At 42.8% G+C, this 13,479-nt stretch overlaps 1 pseudogene; it reads left to right on the forward strand.

Moving 5' to 3' along the window:
• Positions 1-3,006: 3,006 nt before the first annotated feature.
• On the forward strand, positions 3,007-4,321 carry LOC147419189 (uncharacterized; annotated as a pseudogene).
• The last annotated feature ends 9,158 nt before the right edge of the window (positions 4,322-13,479 follow it).

Below are 13,479 nucleotides of genomic sequence, written 5' to 3' on the forward strand. Positions count from 1 at the left end.
TGAATTTTAATTTTTATTGCATTCAAATTGTTTTATTTTTTTACAAATTACATTTTTTGATCATTTGGTGAGAGTACTCACATGGAAAACACTGACTTTGAAAGCTGGTATGAGACCTTTCGCGTGTTGCTATATATTCTAACATATTCGATTGTTATAATTTTAGATCGAAAATACTTTCGTTCGAAAATAATTTGGATCGAAAAATTAAGAAGTTATACAATTGGCCGTTTCTGCTGATGTGGCACCGTATAATACGGCCGTATAATTTAGATAAACGAATAATACGCCCATTATTCGCGTATTATACGTCTCCCGAATAACGAATAATGCAACTTAGATCTCAAGTACTTCAGCTTCTGACCACTCTGATTCTCCACAAGCTACAAGAATGTCTTAAAGACCTTGAGCACCTTATCCTTGTGCTTCAAGAAGTAAACCCATACTTTGCGAGAATAGTCATCCATGAATGTACAAAAGTACGTTGCTCCCCCTAGTGACAAACTAAGCATTGGTCTACATAGATCACTGTGCACAAGAGCTAACCATTCGTCCCTATGATTCCTCTTTGATCTGTGCGGTTCCTGTGTTTGCTTACCATAAACACAATGCTCACAAAACTAGAAATCTTGAAATGAAAAGCCAAGCAAATAACCATAATGAGAAAGTATTTCCATTCCTCTTTTTGACATATGTCCCAGCCTACGATGCCACAGTGACACACTTGGCTGCTCAATCACATTAATTACATGGCTTTTAACCTCTGAAACATGTAAAGTGTACAGAGTTCCTGACTTGTTGCCATGTGCTACAGTCATCGAACCTTTGGAGATCTTCCAAGCGCTGTTCCCAAAAACTGTCACATAACTCGCATCATCCAACTTCCCTGTACTGATCAAGCTCTTTCGGATTGCTAGAACATGTCTGACATTCTTGAGCCATAAAGAAGAGCCATTCTGAAACTTCAACTGCACATCTCCCACTCCAAGTATATCACAAATCTTCTCATTACCAAGTTTGACATAATCTTTAGTAGTCACATATGATGTAAACCACTCTTTGTGAAGAGAAACATGTAAAGATGCCCCTGAGTCGATAATCCAATCACTCATAGCATGTCCATCCTCTGTAGTCAAAAAAACAGAATCAAGATTGCTTGTGAGGAAGATGTCACCAGCTGCTATACTAGAATCACTGTCTGAACCAGATCCTGTGACATTCACCTCTTCAATCTTCACTGAACTCTTCTTTTCATCTTGCTCAGAACTCTTTGTTTTGCCTTTTTCTTGTTTCCACTTCGTACAGTCTCTCTTCATGTGACCCTTCTTGCCACAATGGTAGCATTCTATGTCATCCTTTGACTTCGAGTCGCGAGACTTACTTCGGTTTTGTGCCTTCTTACCCTTCTTCTCTTTAAATTGTTGTCTCCCTCGAACGACCAAAGCACTATTGCCTTTGCCTTTATCAATGTTCTTCCTGTTCACTTCCTTTGTGAGAAAGTTGCCTTCTACATTGGCACTTGTAAGACCTTCTGGCGCGACAGAATTACTTAATGCTGTACGAAAAGTATCCCAACTGTCTGGCAAAGTGATTAAGAGAAACATAGCCTTCACTGAATCTGGAAAGACTATCTCCTGTGTTGTTAACTGGATGAAAATTGTGTGAAATTCATTGAGATGATTTGACGTTGTCCCTTCCTTCATCTTCAAATCCACCAATTTCTTGAGCCAGTAAATCTGAGAAGCAGCACTTTGTTTCTCGTACATACCACATAGCTTTTTCCATACGCCATACGCTGTAGTCTCTTCTGCTACGTTGAAGTAAACATTTTCTGCCAATGTCAGCATGATTATGGAACAAGCTAACTCGTCAAGATCTTCCCACTCATCTTCAGCCATACCTTCTGGTCTCTCCTCTTTGAGCTTCAGTGGCTTCACTTGTTTTTTCTGCACCAAAACCTGCCAAATTTTCTTCTTCCAGAATGGAAATTTTGTGCCATCCAGCTTCTTTATGTTGTAAAGAGTCTCACTTTGAGAAGATGCCATATCTGCCAAACTGTTTACTTCTGCGAAAATCCGACAGAGTTTCCCCTATGAACTGGCCCCTATACACAATAAACAAGCTGTAAACAACAAGTTGAACACCTCTCCTCAAGAACTGTCAGTATTTTGAAAAATTTTGACAGAGTCTCCTCTGTAAACTGAGCTCTGGGAACCAAAAGATAGCTCAAAAAATAATCATAAATAGCTGACCAGTGACAAATCTGAAAATCTCTGTAATATGCTATCCTGTAAGCATGCATTGTCTCCTGTCTAGGCGATGACATAACCTGTATCTGTCTCAAGACTGAACCCTGAACAATGCTTCAACGGCCTGACGCATAAGATGCAATCCAGTGTTTACACAAAGTCATACATCCTATGGGATAAAAGTCGCCGAAGAGGATGCGTGTAGAGGGGAACTCCAGCAACCTAATCCACCTCACACTGGGTAACCCAGCCCCCAGTGCTTGGCTTCAAAAAACCTCACACACGACCCTCACAGATGGCTCAGCAAACTGCCTAGAACTAGCATACATCCTACAATAGACCAATCACTATCCTATGATCGCTGCGGCGGTCTGTCTACTAGCGTGACTCACAACTAGCAGACCCACAATCACAGTACATCAATCTACAATACATGCCACTGGTGTCAAGCCGTCGTATGGCCACACCTCTCCTCGAACCTGGCAAGCACAAGAAGTAGCAATGCAGACTACAATATATATATCTGATGATATATATGTGTACCTGGTCTATAGATGATTCTTTGAAGACGAATGAGTGATGTATGTCGATGCCAATATTGATGCCGACCACCTCTTGCTTGCCAATCTACACACGATGGGTTTCTTTGCGGTTGAAACCTGTCTTCTGATGTACTGCTCAGAATGAAATTCTAAGGGCATAAACGGCTTCGAAAGGGGGGTAAAACCCAAGGTCACCTACTAGAAATGCTCCCGGAATGCCAAGTGTGAATTTCCAAGCTCCGGATCCAGAATTTTCCTAAAAAGTGCGCGCGCGTGCGATTACGCAAAACCGCACTGAACCAAGCTCTGATACCAATTGAATTCGCGGAGCGGAGTGTGGATCGACTCACACACACACACACACACACAGATACACAGAGAGCTTACAATATAGTACGCAGAGAATTCGTTTGAAGGGTTATCTCTCAAAACCTTATTATCCACAAAAGTATAAGTGAGTATATACAAAGAGTTAGTGATAAGTGAGTAAGGCGGGCGGGCGGCCATATCCATATAAGAGGCCACTTGGGCTTTAATCCCAACACAGGTGATCCAATATGCATATGGCTACAACCAGGTTCTTCACAGGTGCCCAGCATGAAGATATTGTGGCATGGTTTCGCCTTGTGGAGTACGAGTTTTCTCAATTGTAGCTTTATGATGACGAGTCGCAAGCCAATTATGCATGGCAAGGGCTTCTTTGTGATGCATGTTACCTTTATTCCATGTTTTCTGAGGATGAACAATGGAGTTGGCAAAGCATAAAAAGGGCTCTTTTTCTAGCTTTCTATGATCCTCCAGAGTTGTTTTGTACCATTGAGAATGGCTCTCAAATCATCGAGTCTTGGAGAGAACTTAATTAGGCACTATACTGGGAGAGCTTGGAGACCTCGGCATCTTAGGTATGCTTGCCCCATGATGGGTTTGGTTTTGATATGCATAGTGGAATGGTTACATTTGATGATGAGGGTTATGAGAGCGACAATGAAACATCTTCATGTAGTGATGGTGGGGAGAGCTTTGATGATGAGTTAAGGTCTTTTATCCTTTCCGAGTTTAAAGACAAGGAGGCAATTCATCAAAGTTTGAAAGCCTTGGAAGTCAAAGCCAAATTTAAAGAGAGTGATAGTGAGACAGAGAGCACTTGTGACCTATCATCAGGTGGAAATGACACGGAGGTTATGCAAATATGTATAATGTTGTGTATGAGGATGCTTTGGATCTTAACTCACAGGAAGAGGGAGGGCAAGGGCTTGTCTCCCATGAGGTGTATGTGCAACGTGGCAGGGAAGAGTGACGATGCTTCAGTTGAAGAGGTTATGAGTCTTTGTGATGACGAAAATGTATGTGAAGAAGTGGTACAGGTTGAGGGTTTGTTTGATGGTGCGGTTTTTTATAGAAGTGGTACAGGTTGAGGGTTTGTTGATGGTGCGATTGATGATATCGGTTTTTTTTATAGCCTCATGCCTGAAGCAGGTGATGGTATATCCTTCGTTTCTTCCTTTGATACTGGCATGTCGGAAGATGTAACTTGTGAGTTTTTTATCGTCTTCTTGATAATGAAATGCCTCTTGAGAAAATTACGGGTGCTTCAAAGAAGGATGATGCTTGTGCAGATGCCTCCAATGTGTTTAAGGGTTTTGTATGCCTCTTTGTAGGGATTTATGCTTTTCAATTCCTTTTGAGGGATACTTTTGCTACCCATAATGATACTACAAATGTTTCCAAGGCTTTTGAGTTCCATATGCCCTATGCTGGCCCAAATATAGCTTTTTGTGCAGGGAATAATAAAGAAGGAAATTTTATGATGCACATGCAATTCTATGGCAAAGTAATTGATGGTTTTGTTGGTGCAAGGTTGGTGTATGGCATTTCTACAGGTTTTCCTTGGGAGACAGGTGAAAGCTTAATTAAATTTTTGATGTATGGGATGCCAAGTGTTTTTGTGTGGGATCGAGGTGGAGTGAGCATCTACTAGTGTTGTTGTTGAGCATGAATGCTCTAGCTAAGTTAGGGGGTTGGCAAACTATGTATGATAGGAGTTTTTTGGTTTGAAGTTTGCCGGCTCATGTATATATGGTGTGCTCACTTTTTCCACTTTTGAGTGTGCTATGGTTGCTTGTACAGTGCTGGGCAATGACAATTTTTTATGTGTGCTCTTGGTTATGGTCTAGAGCTCGCCATTTGACCAAGTTTGCAAAGAATTGATGTACTTTAATCTTGGCAAGGGTCTCTAGTCTTTATAGGAGGCTTCTATGGGAGATTTCTACCTCGATGTCAATATCCATTGTTATGCCCGATCTTCTTGCAGAGGTGACTGAGGGTCAAGTGTCATTTAGGATGTGATGAATGAGGTTACATCAACAGGCTTCATAGGCATTCAATATTGCTTGAGGCAGAGTCAGTAAGTGAGCATGATCGCTTCTCAAGTTAAGGGTTAAGGATGGCGACATCCAAGCTCGACGGCTCCGGCGAGGAGCTCCACCATCTATTGATATGATAGCAATATCTTCGTGGGAATCAGTCCATGTTCAGAAAAAGTGAAAGTTATAAAAAACAAACTTTAAAGTCATCGGCAACGAGGACGAGATGGCAATCACGTGGAGCCGCCCACAATGGTGACTAAAAGAAGCGTCGGCTGCCATGCAAGAGAGTTCCCGAGGCCACCCACTTGCAGAGGGGAAAAAACGCCAACAATTGAGGGGAGGAGCTGGTGAGTGCAGGGCAATATCTCACAAAGGGCGAGCTACAGAGAGGATTCGGGAACAGGTCGAAAGAGAGGGATCTCATCACGAGCCTGCTCTTCATCTGGTTAAGAGGGCTAGGCAAGAGCGGCCAGCGCAGGAGAGGATTGAAGGGGAGCAGATGAAGCTATTGTAGAGCAAGTTGAAGGGAGTGGAGATAGAGGTTGGGGGCAACCAGCTACAGCAAGAGGCAGCCAGAGAGGTGAGAGAGCTCAAGAGCAACCGGTCGAGCAAAGCTGCCATGAAGCAAAAGGAGCTCAGCTTGCCTTGGGGGCAAGAAGGGTCAGCTACATCCTGAGGAGCTCCGAGTGCAGCGCCAAGAGGGGGCTAGCTGATCAAGGGAGCACAGGTGGAGAGATTTCTATAGGGCACGTTAAAGCAAGGGAAACTGTCATAGGAATAGAAGGACCCCTATATTCTGAGCATTGCAGGAGGCCGTAGAAAACCCAGTGAAGCCAATAGGAAGGGAAGATCTTAAAGCTCGCCATGAAGGGGAAGGCAATTGGCTTAAATTAGGGGCATTGATTGCACCAAAAAGGAGATCCTTCACGAAGGAAGTTCCTTATTGTCATCAAGAGTAGGAGCAGTGGCCATTTTCCTAAGTCAATCAGTGGTGGTATTTCAGAAGAAGAAGCGGTTTCAAAAACATTTTCTCTTGCGGCCTTTTTAAAAAGTAGATATAATGAAGGGGTCACCAAAGGGGATCCATCAAGGAGCATTCAGGGGAAGATTCAATTGAGGAAAGCAAGCGGCAATGATAGACCAAAGGCCAAAAGGTTTAGTTGTGCAATAAAGGTAAAGGGCATCTCCAAGGCTCATCAGCAGAGAGCACCCATGGCATCAAGCATTTAGTTTAAAGTTCTTTCGACTTGAGTTTAATGATTGTATGTAGATATGATCATTTTTGGTTCAATATGCTTTCAATTTTGGCACAAAAAATGTCACCATATATGTGAGTATTATAAGTTCGAGGGGTACCAAAGCTTGTGGATATTAGTTGTGTGCAAGTCTACAAGCTTGAAGGCATATATATTCTTGAGGACACACACTCTCATGTTCTCTTGAGACTCAAGTGCCCTCACTTACAGCCATGTGATGCTGACAAGAGCCTTAGAGTGATGGGAATGCTCGAGCTCTACTATCTATATTCTGAATGCTTGACGATGTGGGTGAGCTATTGAGAGGCAGTATCTTGCTCTACCCTTTTCCTTGTCAACGCAACATCCAAATGTCGTGCCACAATGCGATAGGGAGGCATGTCCACGATATGGGTGGTCCCTATCACGTTGTAACGCGACATCCAAATGTCACGCCACAATGCAATAAAGAGGCATCACCACAATATGGTTTGTCCCTATCACGTTGTGGCGCGCCTTTAAGAGTGTTGTTCCACAACGCGATAAGGGGTTTGGCTACGGTACACTCCCCCTTCTCGTGTTGTGCCGCGACATTTTTCCTTGTCGCGACTCAACACGAGGAGGGGGTTTGGTCGAACAAGGCACATCCCATATCACGTTATGTCGTGACAACCACATAGTCAACCTCGTGCCTCAGTCGACATGCAGTATGCCACGTGTTGTTGAGCGGTGATGCACTCTTCCCAATGATGATGAACGACTCAATTAATTATGGCTGTCACACGCTTGGTAATGATGATGATATCCTTGACAATTATCTAATGTTTCTATTTCTATATACCCCACTGCTATTTGACGACTTTCCTCACTTCTCAGAATCAGCTTTTGCGACGTAACCTTCTCATTGCTCAATAATCTTCTTCTTATTCTTCCCCTTAACGCTTTCCAGGGTAAACACTTATTTCCATGGCTCGCACGAAGTAGACCGCAAGGAAGGTTTACCCGCAAGACAACTAACCTTCATCCTCAAGAGTTGCAAGAAAAACCCTCCCTAATCTTTGTGAAACAATGCGTAGTCGGAGGTACAAGCAGAACCCAAGCGTTCTGCTTGAGCTGCACAAACTCCAGAGGCATATTTCTCTTACTATTGTTAAGTTACCCTTTCAAAAAGTAGTTTTCCAAATTTGTGAGAGCGCAAATTTGGATTTTCGGTGGGCCAAAAGTACAATGGGTTGCCTCCACGAGGTAGCCAAGGACTTTTTGATTGAGCTGCTCCAAGACAGCTACGTCCTCATAGCTCATGCCCACAGAGTGACAATGATGCCCCGGGATATCAATTCTCTAAGGCTGTTATGATTTAGGTACAACAAGACACTTGCACCGGTCCATCTATCTGGCAGGAGAATGTGGCAATCCCTCCAATAACCAAAGTGAAGGTGACGGATGTGAGCACCACACAGCACACATACGACACATGTTTGAATGTGGACTGGACTCGACAAGCACTTGTGAAAGAGCCTTCGGAGGAGTCAAATGAAAGGGAGATGCTGTTAGCAATTGACCAAGCTAACAATGACACCCTACGTTTCCTCAGCCCAGTTTTCGACGTAGCACTTCTTGTATGGGTTGTACTTTCGTTTCGGCCCTCACGAGATAGGTGTTTTTCAGTATAGTGGGAGGGAGCTTACAAACCAAATCTAGTATGTTAAATCATTTTTGCAAAGGTATTTTTTTTATTTTGGCTTATTAGAGATCCTCATCAATTAATTTTCTCAAATTGCAGCATGCTGGTTTTGAGCCTTGCATGGAATTTACAATTCGAGGTAGCCATTTTGGACGCACAATTGTCAGTCGTGCTTACCTTGGAGGACACTTCCCTGATTGAAGTTGTTGATTGGTTTCAACAAGTGAACATGGACATGGCGAAAGTTTTACTTTTAGCTTACAACAAAAAGTAAGTATTTTTTATACCGCTAGTCTTCAGTATTTTGTATACTATGAATAGCAAACTAATTCCTCTTTTTGTGCAATCAATTCACATTGGAGCCTTGTAAGCTTAAACATTCAGCGCAAGCGTTGCTACCTTGCAAACTCTGCGCATGGTGTTCATGGGAATGTCCGAAGGTACGCAGTTACTTGTTTCTTGATTCTGCCATTTCGATGCAACGTGTGGTCACCATATACTATGTATTGCAGGTCTGTTCAGAAGCTTTTTGCTGCATGGAAAGCATTGACCCAAGACAGTGTTTGGGAAGATATGTTGATTTTGAGTTGCAAGGTTCCAAAGCAAGACGTCGACGCGCATTCTTGTTGATGGAGAGTTCTTGCAAATGCGGAGCTTCTTTTGGAACGCATTATGTTGAGGAGCGTAGAAGTGTAAGTGAAATGTTTTGCTTTTGTAATCCTTGCACACATGATTTCTTTCAATTACATAAGGCAGAGCGCCTTTACCCTAACAAGAGGAGAAGCTTGGGAGGAACAAAATCTAAAATCAAGCTCGGCGAGTAAAGAAAAGTAGGAAGAAAGATTCAAAGGGGTTTCTACATTGATTTCATGGTTGGAAAACGGGTTGCTTTTGACGATAAAGGTTGATATTTTTCATTCGAGGATTTGTAGTTTGAGGTGCGCACCACAACAGAGTGTGCAATCTAGTTGTAACGGGAATATTAGTGTTCACAATTGGAATTTTTGTTGGTTACCATCATAGATTATGTATTGTTTTCTTTCTTCATACTGCTTTAGCCATAATTTTTGAGCTAGACCTCAACGATCTCTTGCAATTAATCTATAATCTTCATTATACTCTCTTATGATCATTCAACTAGTTTTATCTACACTCATTGCACTTGGTTCTAGCCTACACTAGCCAAAAGCCTGGTGTTTTCCTAGTCTCCCATGGAGCATAGAACACTCCAACATTGGCACACCCATACACAAAGATTCTCTCTCTCTCTCTCTCTCTCTCTCTCTCTCTCTCTCTCTCTCTCTCTCTCTCTCTCTCTCTCTCTCTCTCTCTCTCTCTCTCTCTCTCTCTCTCGCACACACACACACACACACACACACACACACATAATCTACTCACATTTATCAACCATGGAGGCTCTCCCTTTGAGCCTCTTTGAGGCTCTTGGAATGTTGTACAAGACTTTCTCCCTTCCCATGGACTCCATGACAAGAAAAGTGGCCTCCCCCATCGCAAGCAAAGTGACCACATTTGCAGCCATCAACAAGCACTTCTCTGTATTTGAACAAGAGATGAAATAATGGAGGAAGGATAAAAAAAACTTGCTTGAATCATAGATGAAGGATAAAAAATAATGGTGTAAGAAAAGAGACACATTAAAGAAAAGATGGGCATCCTTGATGCGGAGATCGCCTCCCTCTAAGACCACCCATCATGTGAAGAAGGAGATATTGTAGACCTGTAAATAATGAAGCCATCAAGGAAGGGATTATAAAAGCAATTACTAAGAGCATTGAGGGCAAGATGGAGGCCACCAAAGAAGGATGGGTGGAGGTAGTGAAGTGGAACATCAAGAACCAGGTCAAGGAGGAGGTAGAGCAAGTAGCTAAAGTGGATGCCAAAAAGATTAAATACTTACTCGTTCACAAGACCCTTGAAGAGTAGAAGATGTGACACGCATGTTGACTCACCATAAGAGTCATGTGCATAGTGAAGAAGAAAGACTCCACGTGACATGCATGGTAGATAACTTTTTTACCAAGCTTAGGTACAAAGAAGAAGATTCGTCCCCCTTCAGCAAGATTTGAAGAGTTTTAAAAGACCTAACGAGAGAGAGGGCCCTTATCCTTCCAAAGAGGCAAGAACCTCTTTCATTAGAAAAAGAATGATTCTATGAGAAATCACGGGCCACCCCATCTAGCTAGATGACGGCCTCACACCAATACAAGTAGAACATAGACCGGTATGCATGCCTAGGGTGATCAAAGTAGGTGCAGCAGGTGTGAGGTCTTCATCTACCTAGATGACAACCTCACACCATTACAAGTAGAACATAGATGGGTATGCATGCCGAGGGTGCTCAAAGAAGGTGAAAAAGGAAAGAAGGCCTCATACCATAATGGCTAGGTCATCATTGATGGCAAGGTCAATGCATAGGGCCTCACGGCCTATGCGACACAATATGAGGATAATCACCTTGTGGTTTGGAATTGCAATGGTGATCTATGGACACACCCAAAGCAACTAGAGGAGGTGATGGGAAGTCAAGACATTGTCCTACTCATAGAGACACACGAGAACCTAGAGAGGGGCTTACTGGGGATCGACTCCCACCAAAAGTGTACCCATGCCATAACACTTCCTAAGGGTCTAGAAGAGATTACACAAGAGCAGATTATATACATCACTCTTTGTTATATAAGATCAAGTTTGCTGCCACTAACCAAGGGGAGGGTGGTGTGGGGGTCACCATACACATGCTTGATGGAGGGGATTATGGAGTACTCTACAGTCGAGAAGGTTGAGGAGAGTTCAATGCCTAGACACGCAACCAGCAATGTGAGAACTATGCTTTCTAGGACCAAGAATACTACATGCTATAGAGAAGGAGAACCTCATCCGCACCTTAGCAAACACAGCCCACCCCAATACCTATGGATGCCAATTACTCTGATTGGGATCTCAACACCGTCTCCTTATATATAATGGGATGGCACTTTGGCCTACATCTCGAGGTCTGACATGCATGTCACATGGAGTCACACGTTTGGGCGGGGTTGGGGGGGGGTATAGAAATTTATATTATGGATGGGAGGCTATATCTCATTAGCTCTTTCTCCATCCCACCCACCCCCATCAGAGGCGACCATGCCTATCTCTCTCTCTTTCTTTCACTTGATGCACCATCTCCCAGGCACCTGCTACACTTACTCCACACTCTACCATCTACTTCACGTGAGAACTAGCCCCTATATGCTCAACAAAGGTTCTTGCGGGCCTTCATTGGCTTACCCATGTGTAGTATTTCCCACATTAACCTCCTAGATCTCATTCATCTTACACACATCAAACTCAGCTCCTTTCCACATGCTACTCACACCAGAAATAAGCCCCTCCCAAGGGACTATACCACAGAATCGTTGGTATGTTGAGGAGTGTGGAGGTCTTTATTGCACCCTACGAGAATAGAGAGCTCTTGGGAGGATTATGGAGAAGGAGTCCAAAAGACAAACGAAGACTCTCGCACGCTGCAAGCGGCAAGCATTCAAGGAGGTAGAGGAGCTTAAGATTTATCACTTATTCATGAGCAGTGTGATGACATGGAAAAGTCTTAGAGAGCCCATCTAGACCACACCCATTGAGGACCACATGCATGGCACGATTATGCAAAGAGGTTGTATGAGGTCCCTCTGCAGCCTCCAATCTCAGATCCATGACCTACCATCTCCACTTTCTTTACCATAGATATGGTTACACGAGGCATACGTGGTCCAACATCTATCCGCAAAACGTTCAAACCCAAAATGTTTCACCCTCAAAAGGTGGTGTTTCACCCCAAAACATTTCACCCTTGGCCAGTCTCACTAAAACGTCTAACGGAAATGCCAATTTTGTGTATATATCAAGTTATGTATACACAAAATAAATGTGCACAATGTAAAGTATATGGGGACAAAATTTTGCCAAATCTATTCATTAAGAAAGATATACGATATAATCGTATATCAATGTTCATTACAATTTAACACAACTCTCTTGTCACATGTGATGAGTATACACAAAATAAGTGTGCACAATGCAGAGTATATGGGGACAGAATTTTGCGAAATCTATTCATTGAGAAATATGTATGATATAATCGTCTATTAATGTTAGTTACAAGTTAACACAACTCTCTTGTCACATGTGACGAGAACGAGAGAGAGAGAGAGAGAGAGAGAGAGAGAGAGAGAGAGAGAGAGAGAGAGAGAGAGAGAGAGAGAGAGAGAGAGAGAGAGAGAGAGAGAAGAAGAAGAAGAAGAAGAAGAAGAAGAAGAAGATGATGATGATGATGATGATGATGAGAGATGAGAGAAAGTATTTGGTCCTTTTTGTTCACCCTCTGTGTGACAAGTGATACAATGAATGCATGTGATGTGTGCATGAAAGAGAGCCAGAGACGAAGAAAATGACCAAGAATAGCCACTGAGCAGTGTTAACCATGAAATAACGTATGCATAATAAATAAGTAAAATTTTAATGGTCAAATTTTATAAGAGAAATTCTTTTCTCCAAGTGTTTCACCATGCAGGTAAAATGTTTCGGCCATTTCACCCATTTCACATTCCAGGCCTGTTGAAATGCGTTTCGCGGTGATGCTGGCCACACCATTGTCAAACTCTACAGAGCAACAGTTAAGGTAGAGCTCATCTCATATGTAGAGAGGGAGGAACTCAAAACCCCAACTAGAGGCAAGTTTTAGACGAGCCTTCTCCATTTTGCACTACCTCATTGATGGGGGAAAAGTATGAAAGGGGGGATTGCATTGCTGCTTTGTGGACTTCTGCAAAGCATTTGATACAATTCTTTGTTAGAGGCTATTTCAACGCCTCCAGATATTGGGTGTACCTTTATAGATGATGTGGGCTATATATGCTATATATGAGCAATGGAGGCTTATTACACCCTATCACTAGCACCATTGGTGTGAAGCGAGGGTGTGAAGCGAGCTAGTAGCGAGGGTGCAGACATTGGAGGTATGCCAATACATATCATGCTTTATGCTGATGACATTTTTTTGAACTCTTAATCACAAGAGGGCCTACAAAAACATCTCAAGGCTCTTGATGACTTTGTACACAAAGAGGGATGACAGTGAACCTTGGAAAAACCAAGGTTGTGATGTTTCGTTGTAGGTGGACAATCAGAGGTGGTGGAGTCTTATGTATACTTGGGAGTCACCTTTTCCTACAGATTGTTGAGAGAGAGAGAGAGAGAGAGAGAGAGAGAGAGCTTGAGCTCTTGCAAGCACACACACACGCACACACACACAAAGATGGAGGCAAGAAACATGTACTTCTTCTTCTTCTTCACTAACTCAAGACAAGAGGTCTACATAACATAAGGGAAAATAACAACATAAAA

Source organism: Adiantum capillus-veneris, chromosome 29 (genome assembly GCF_014529385.1).
Source record: "Adiantum capillus-veneris isolate H3 chromosome 29, ASM1452938v2, whole genome shotgun sequence".
NCBI classification, from domain to species: domain Eukaryota; kingdom Viridiplantae; phylum Streptophyta; class Polypodiopsida; order Polypodiales; family Pteridaceae; genus Adiantum; species Adiantum capillus-veneris.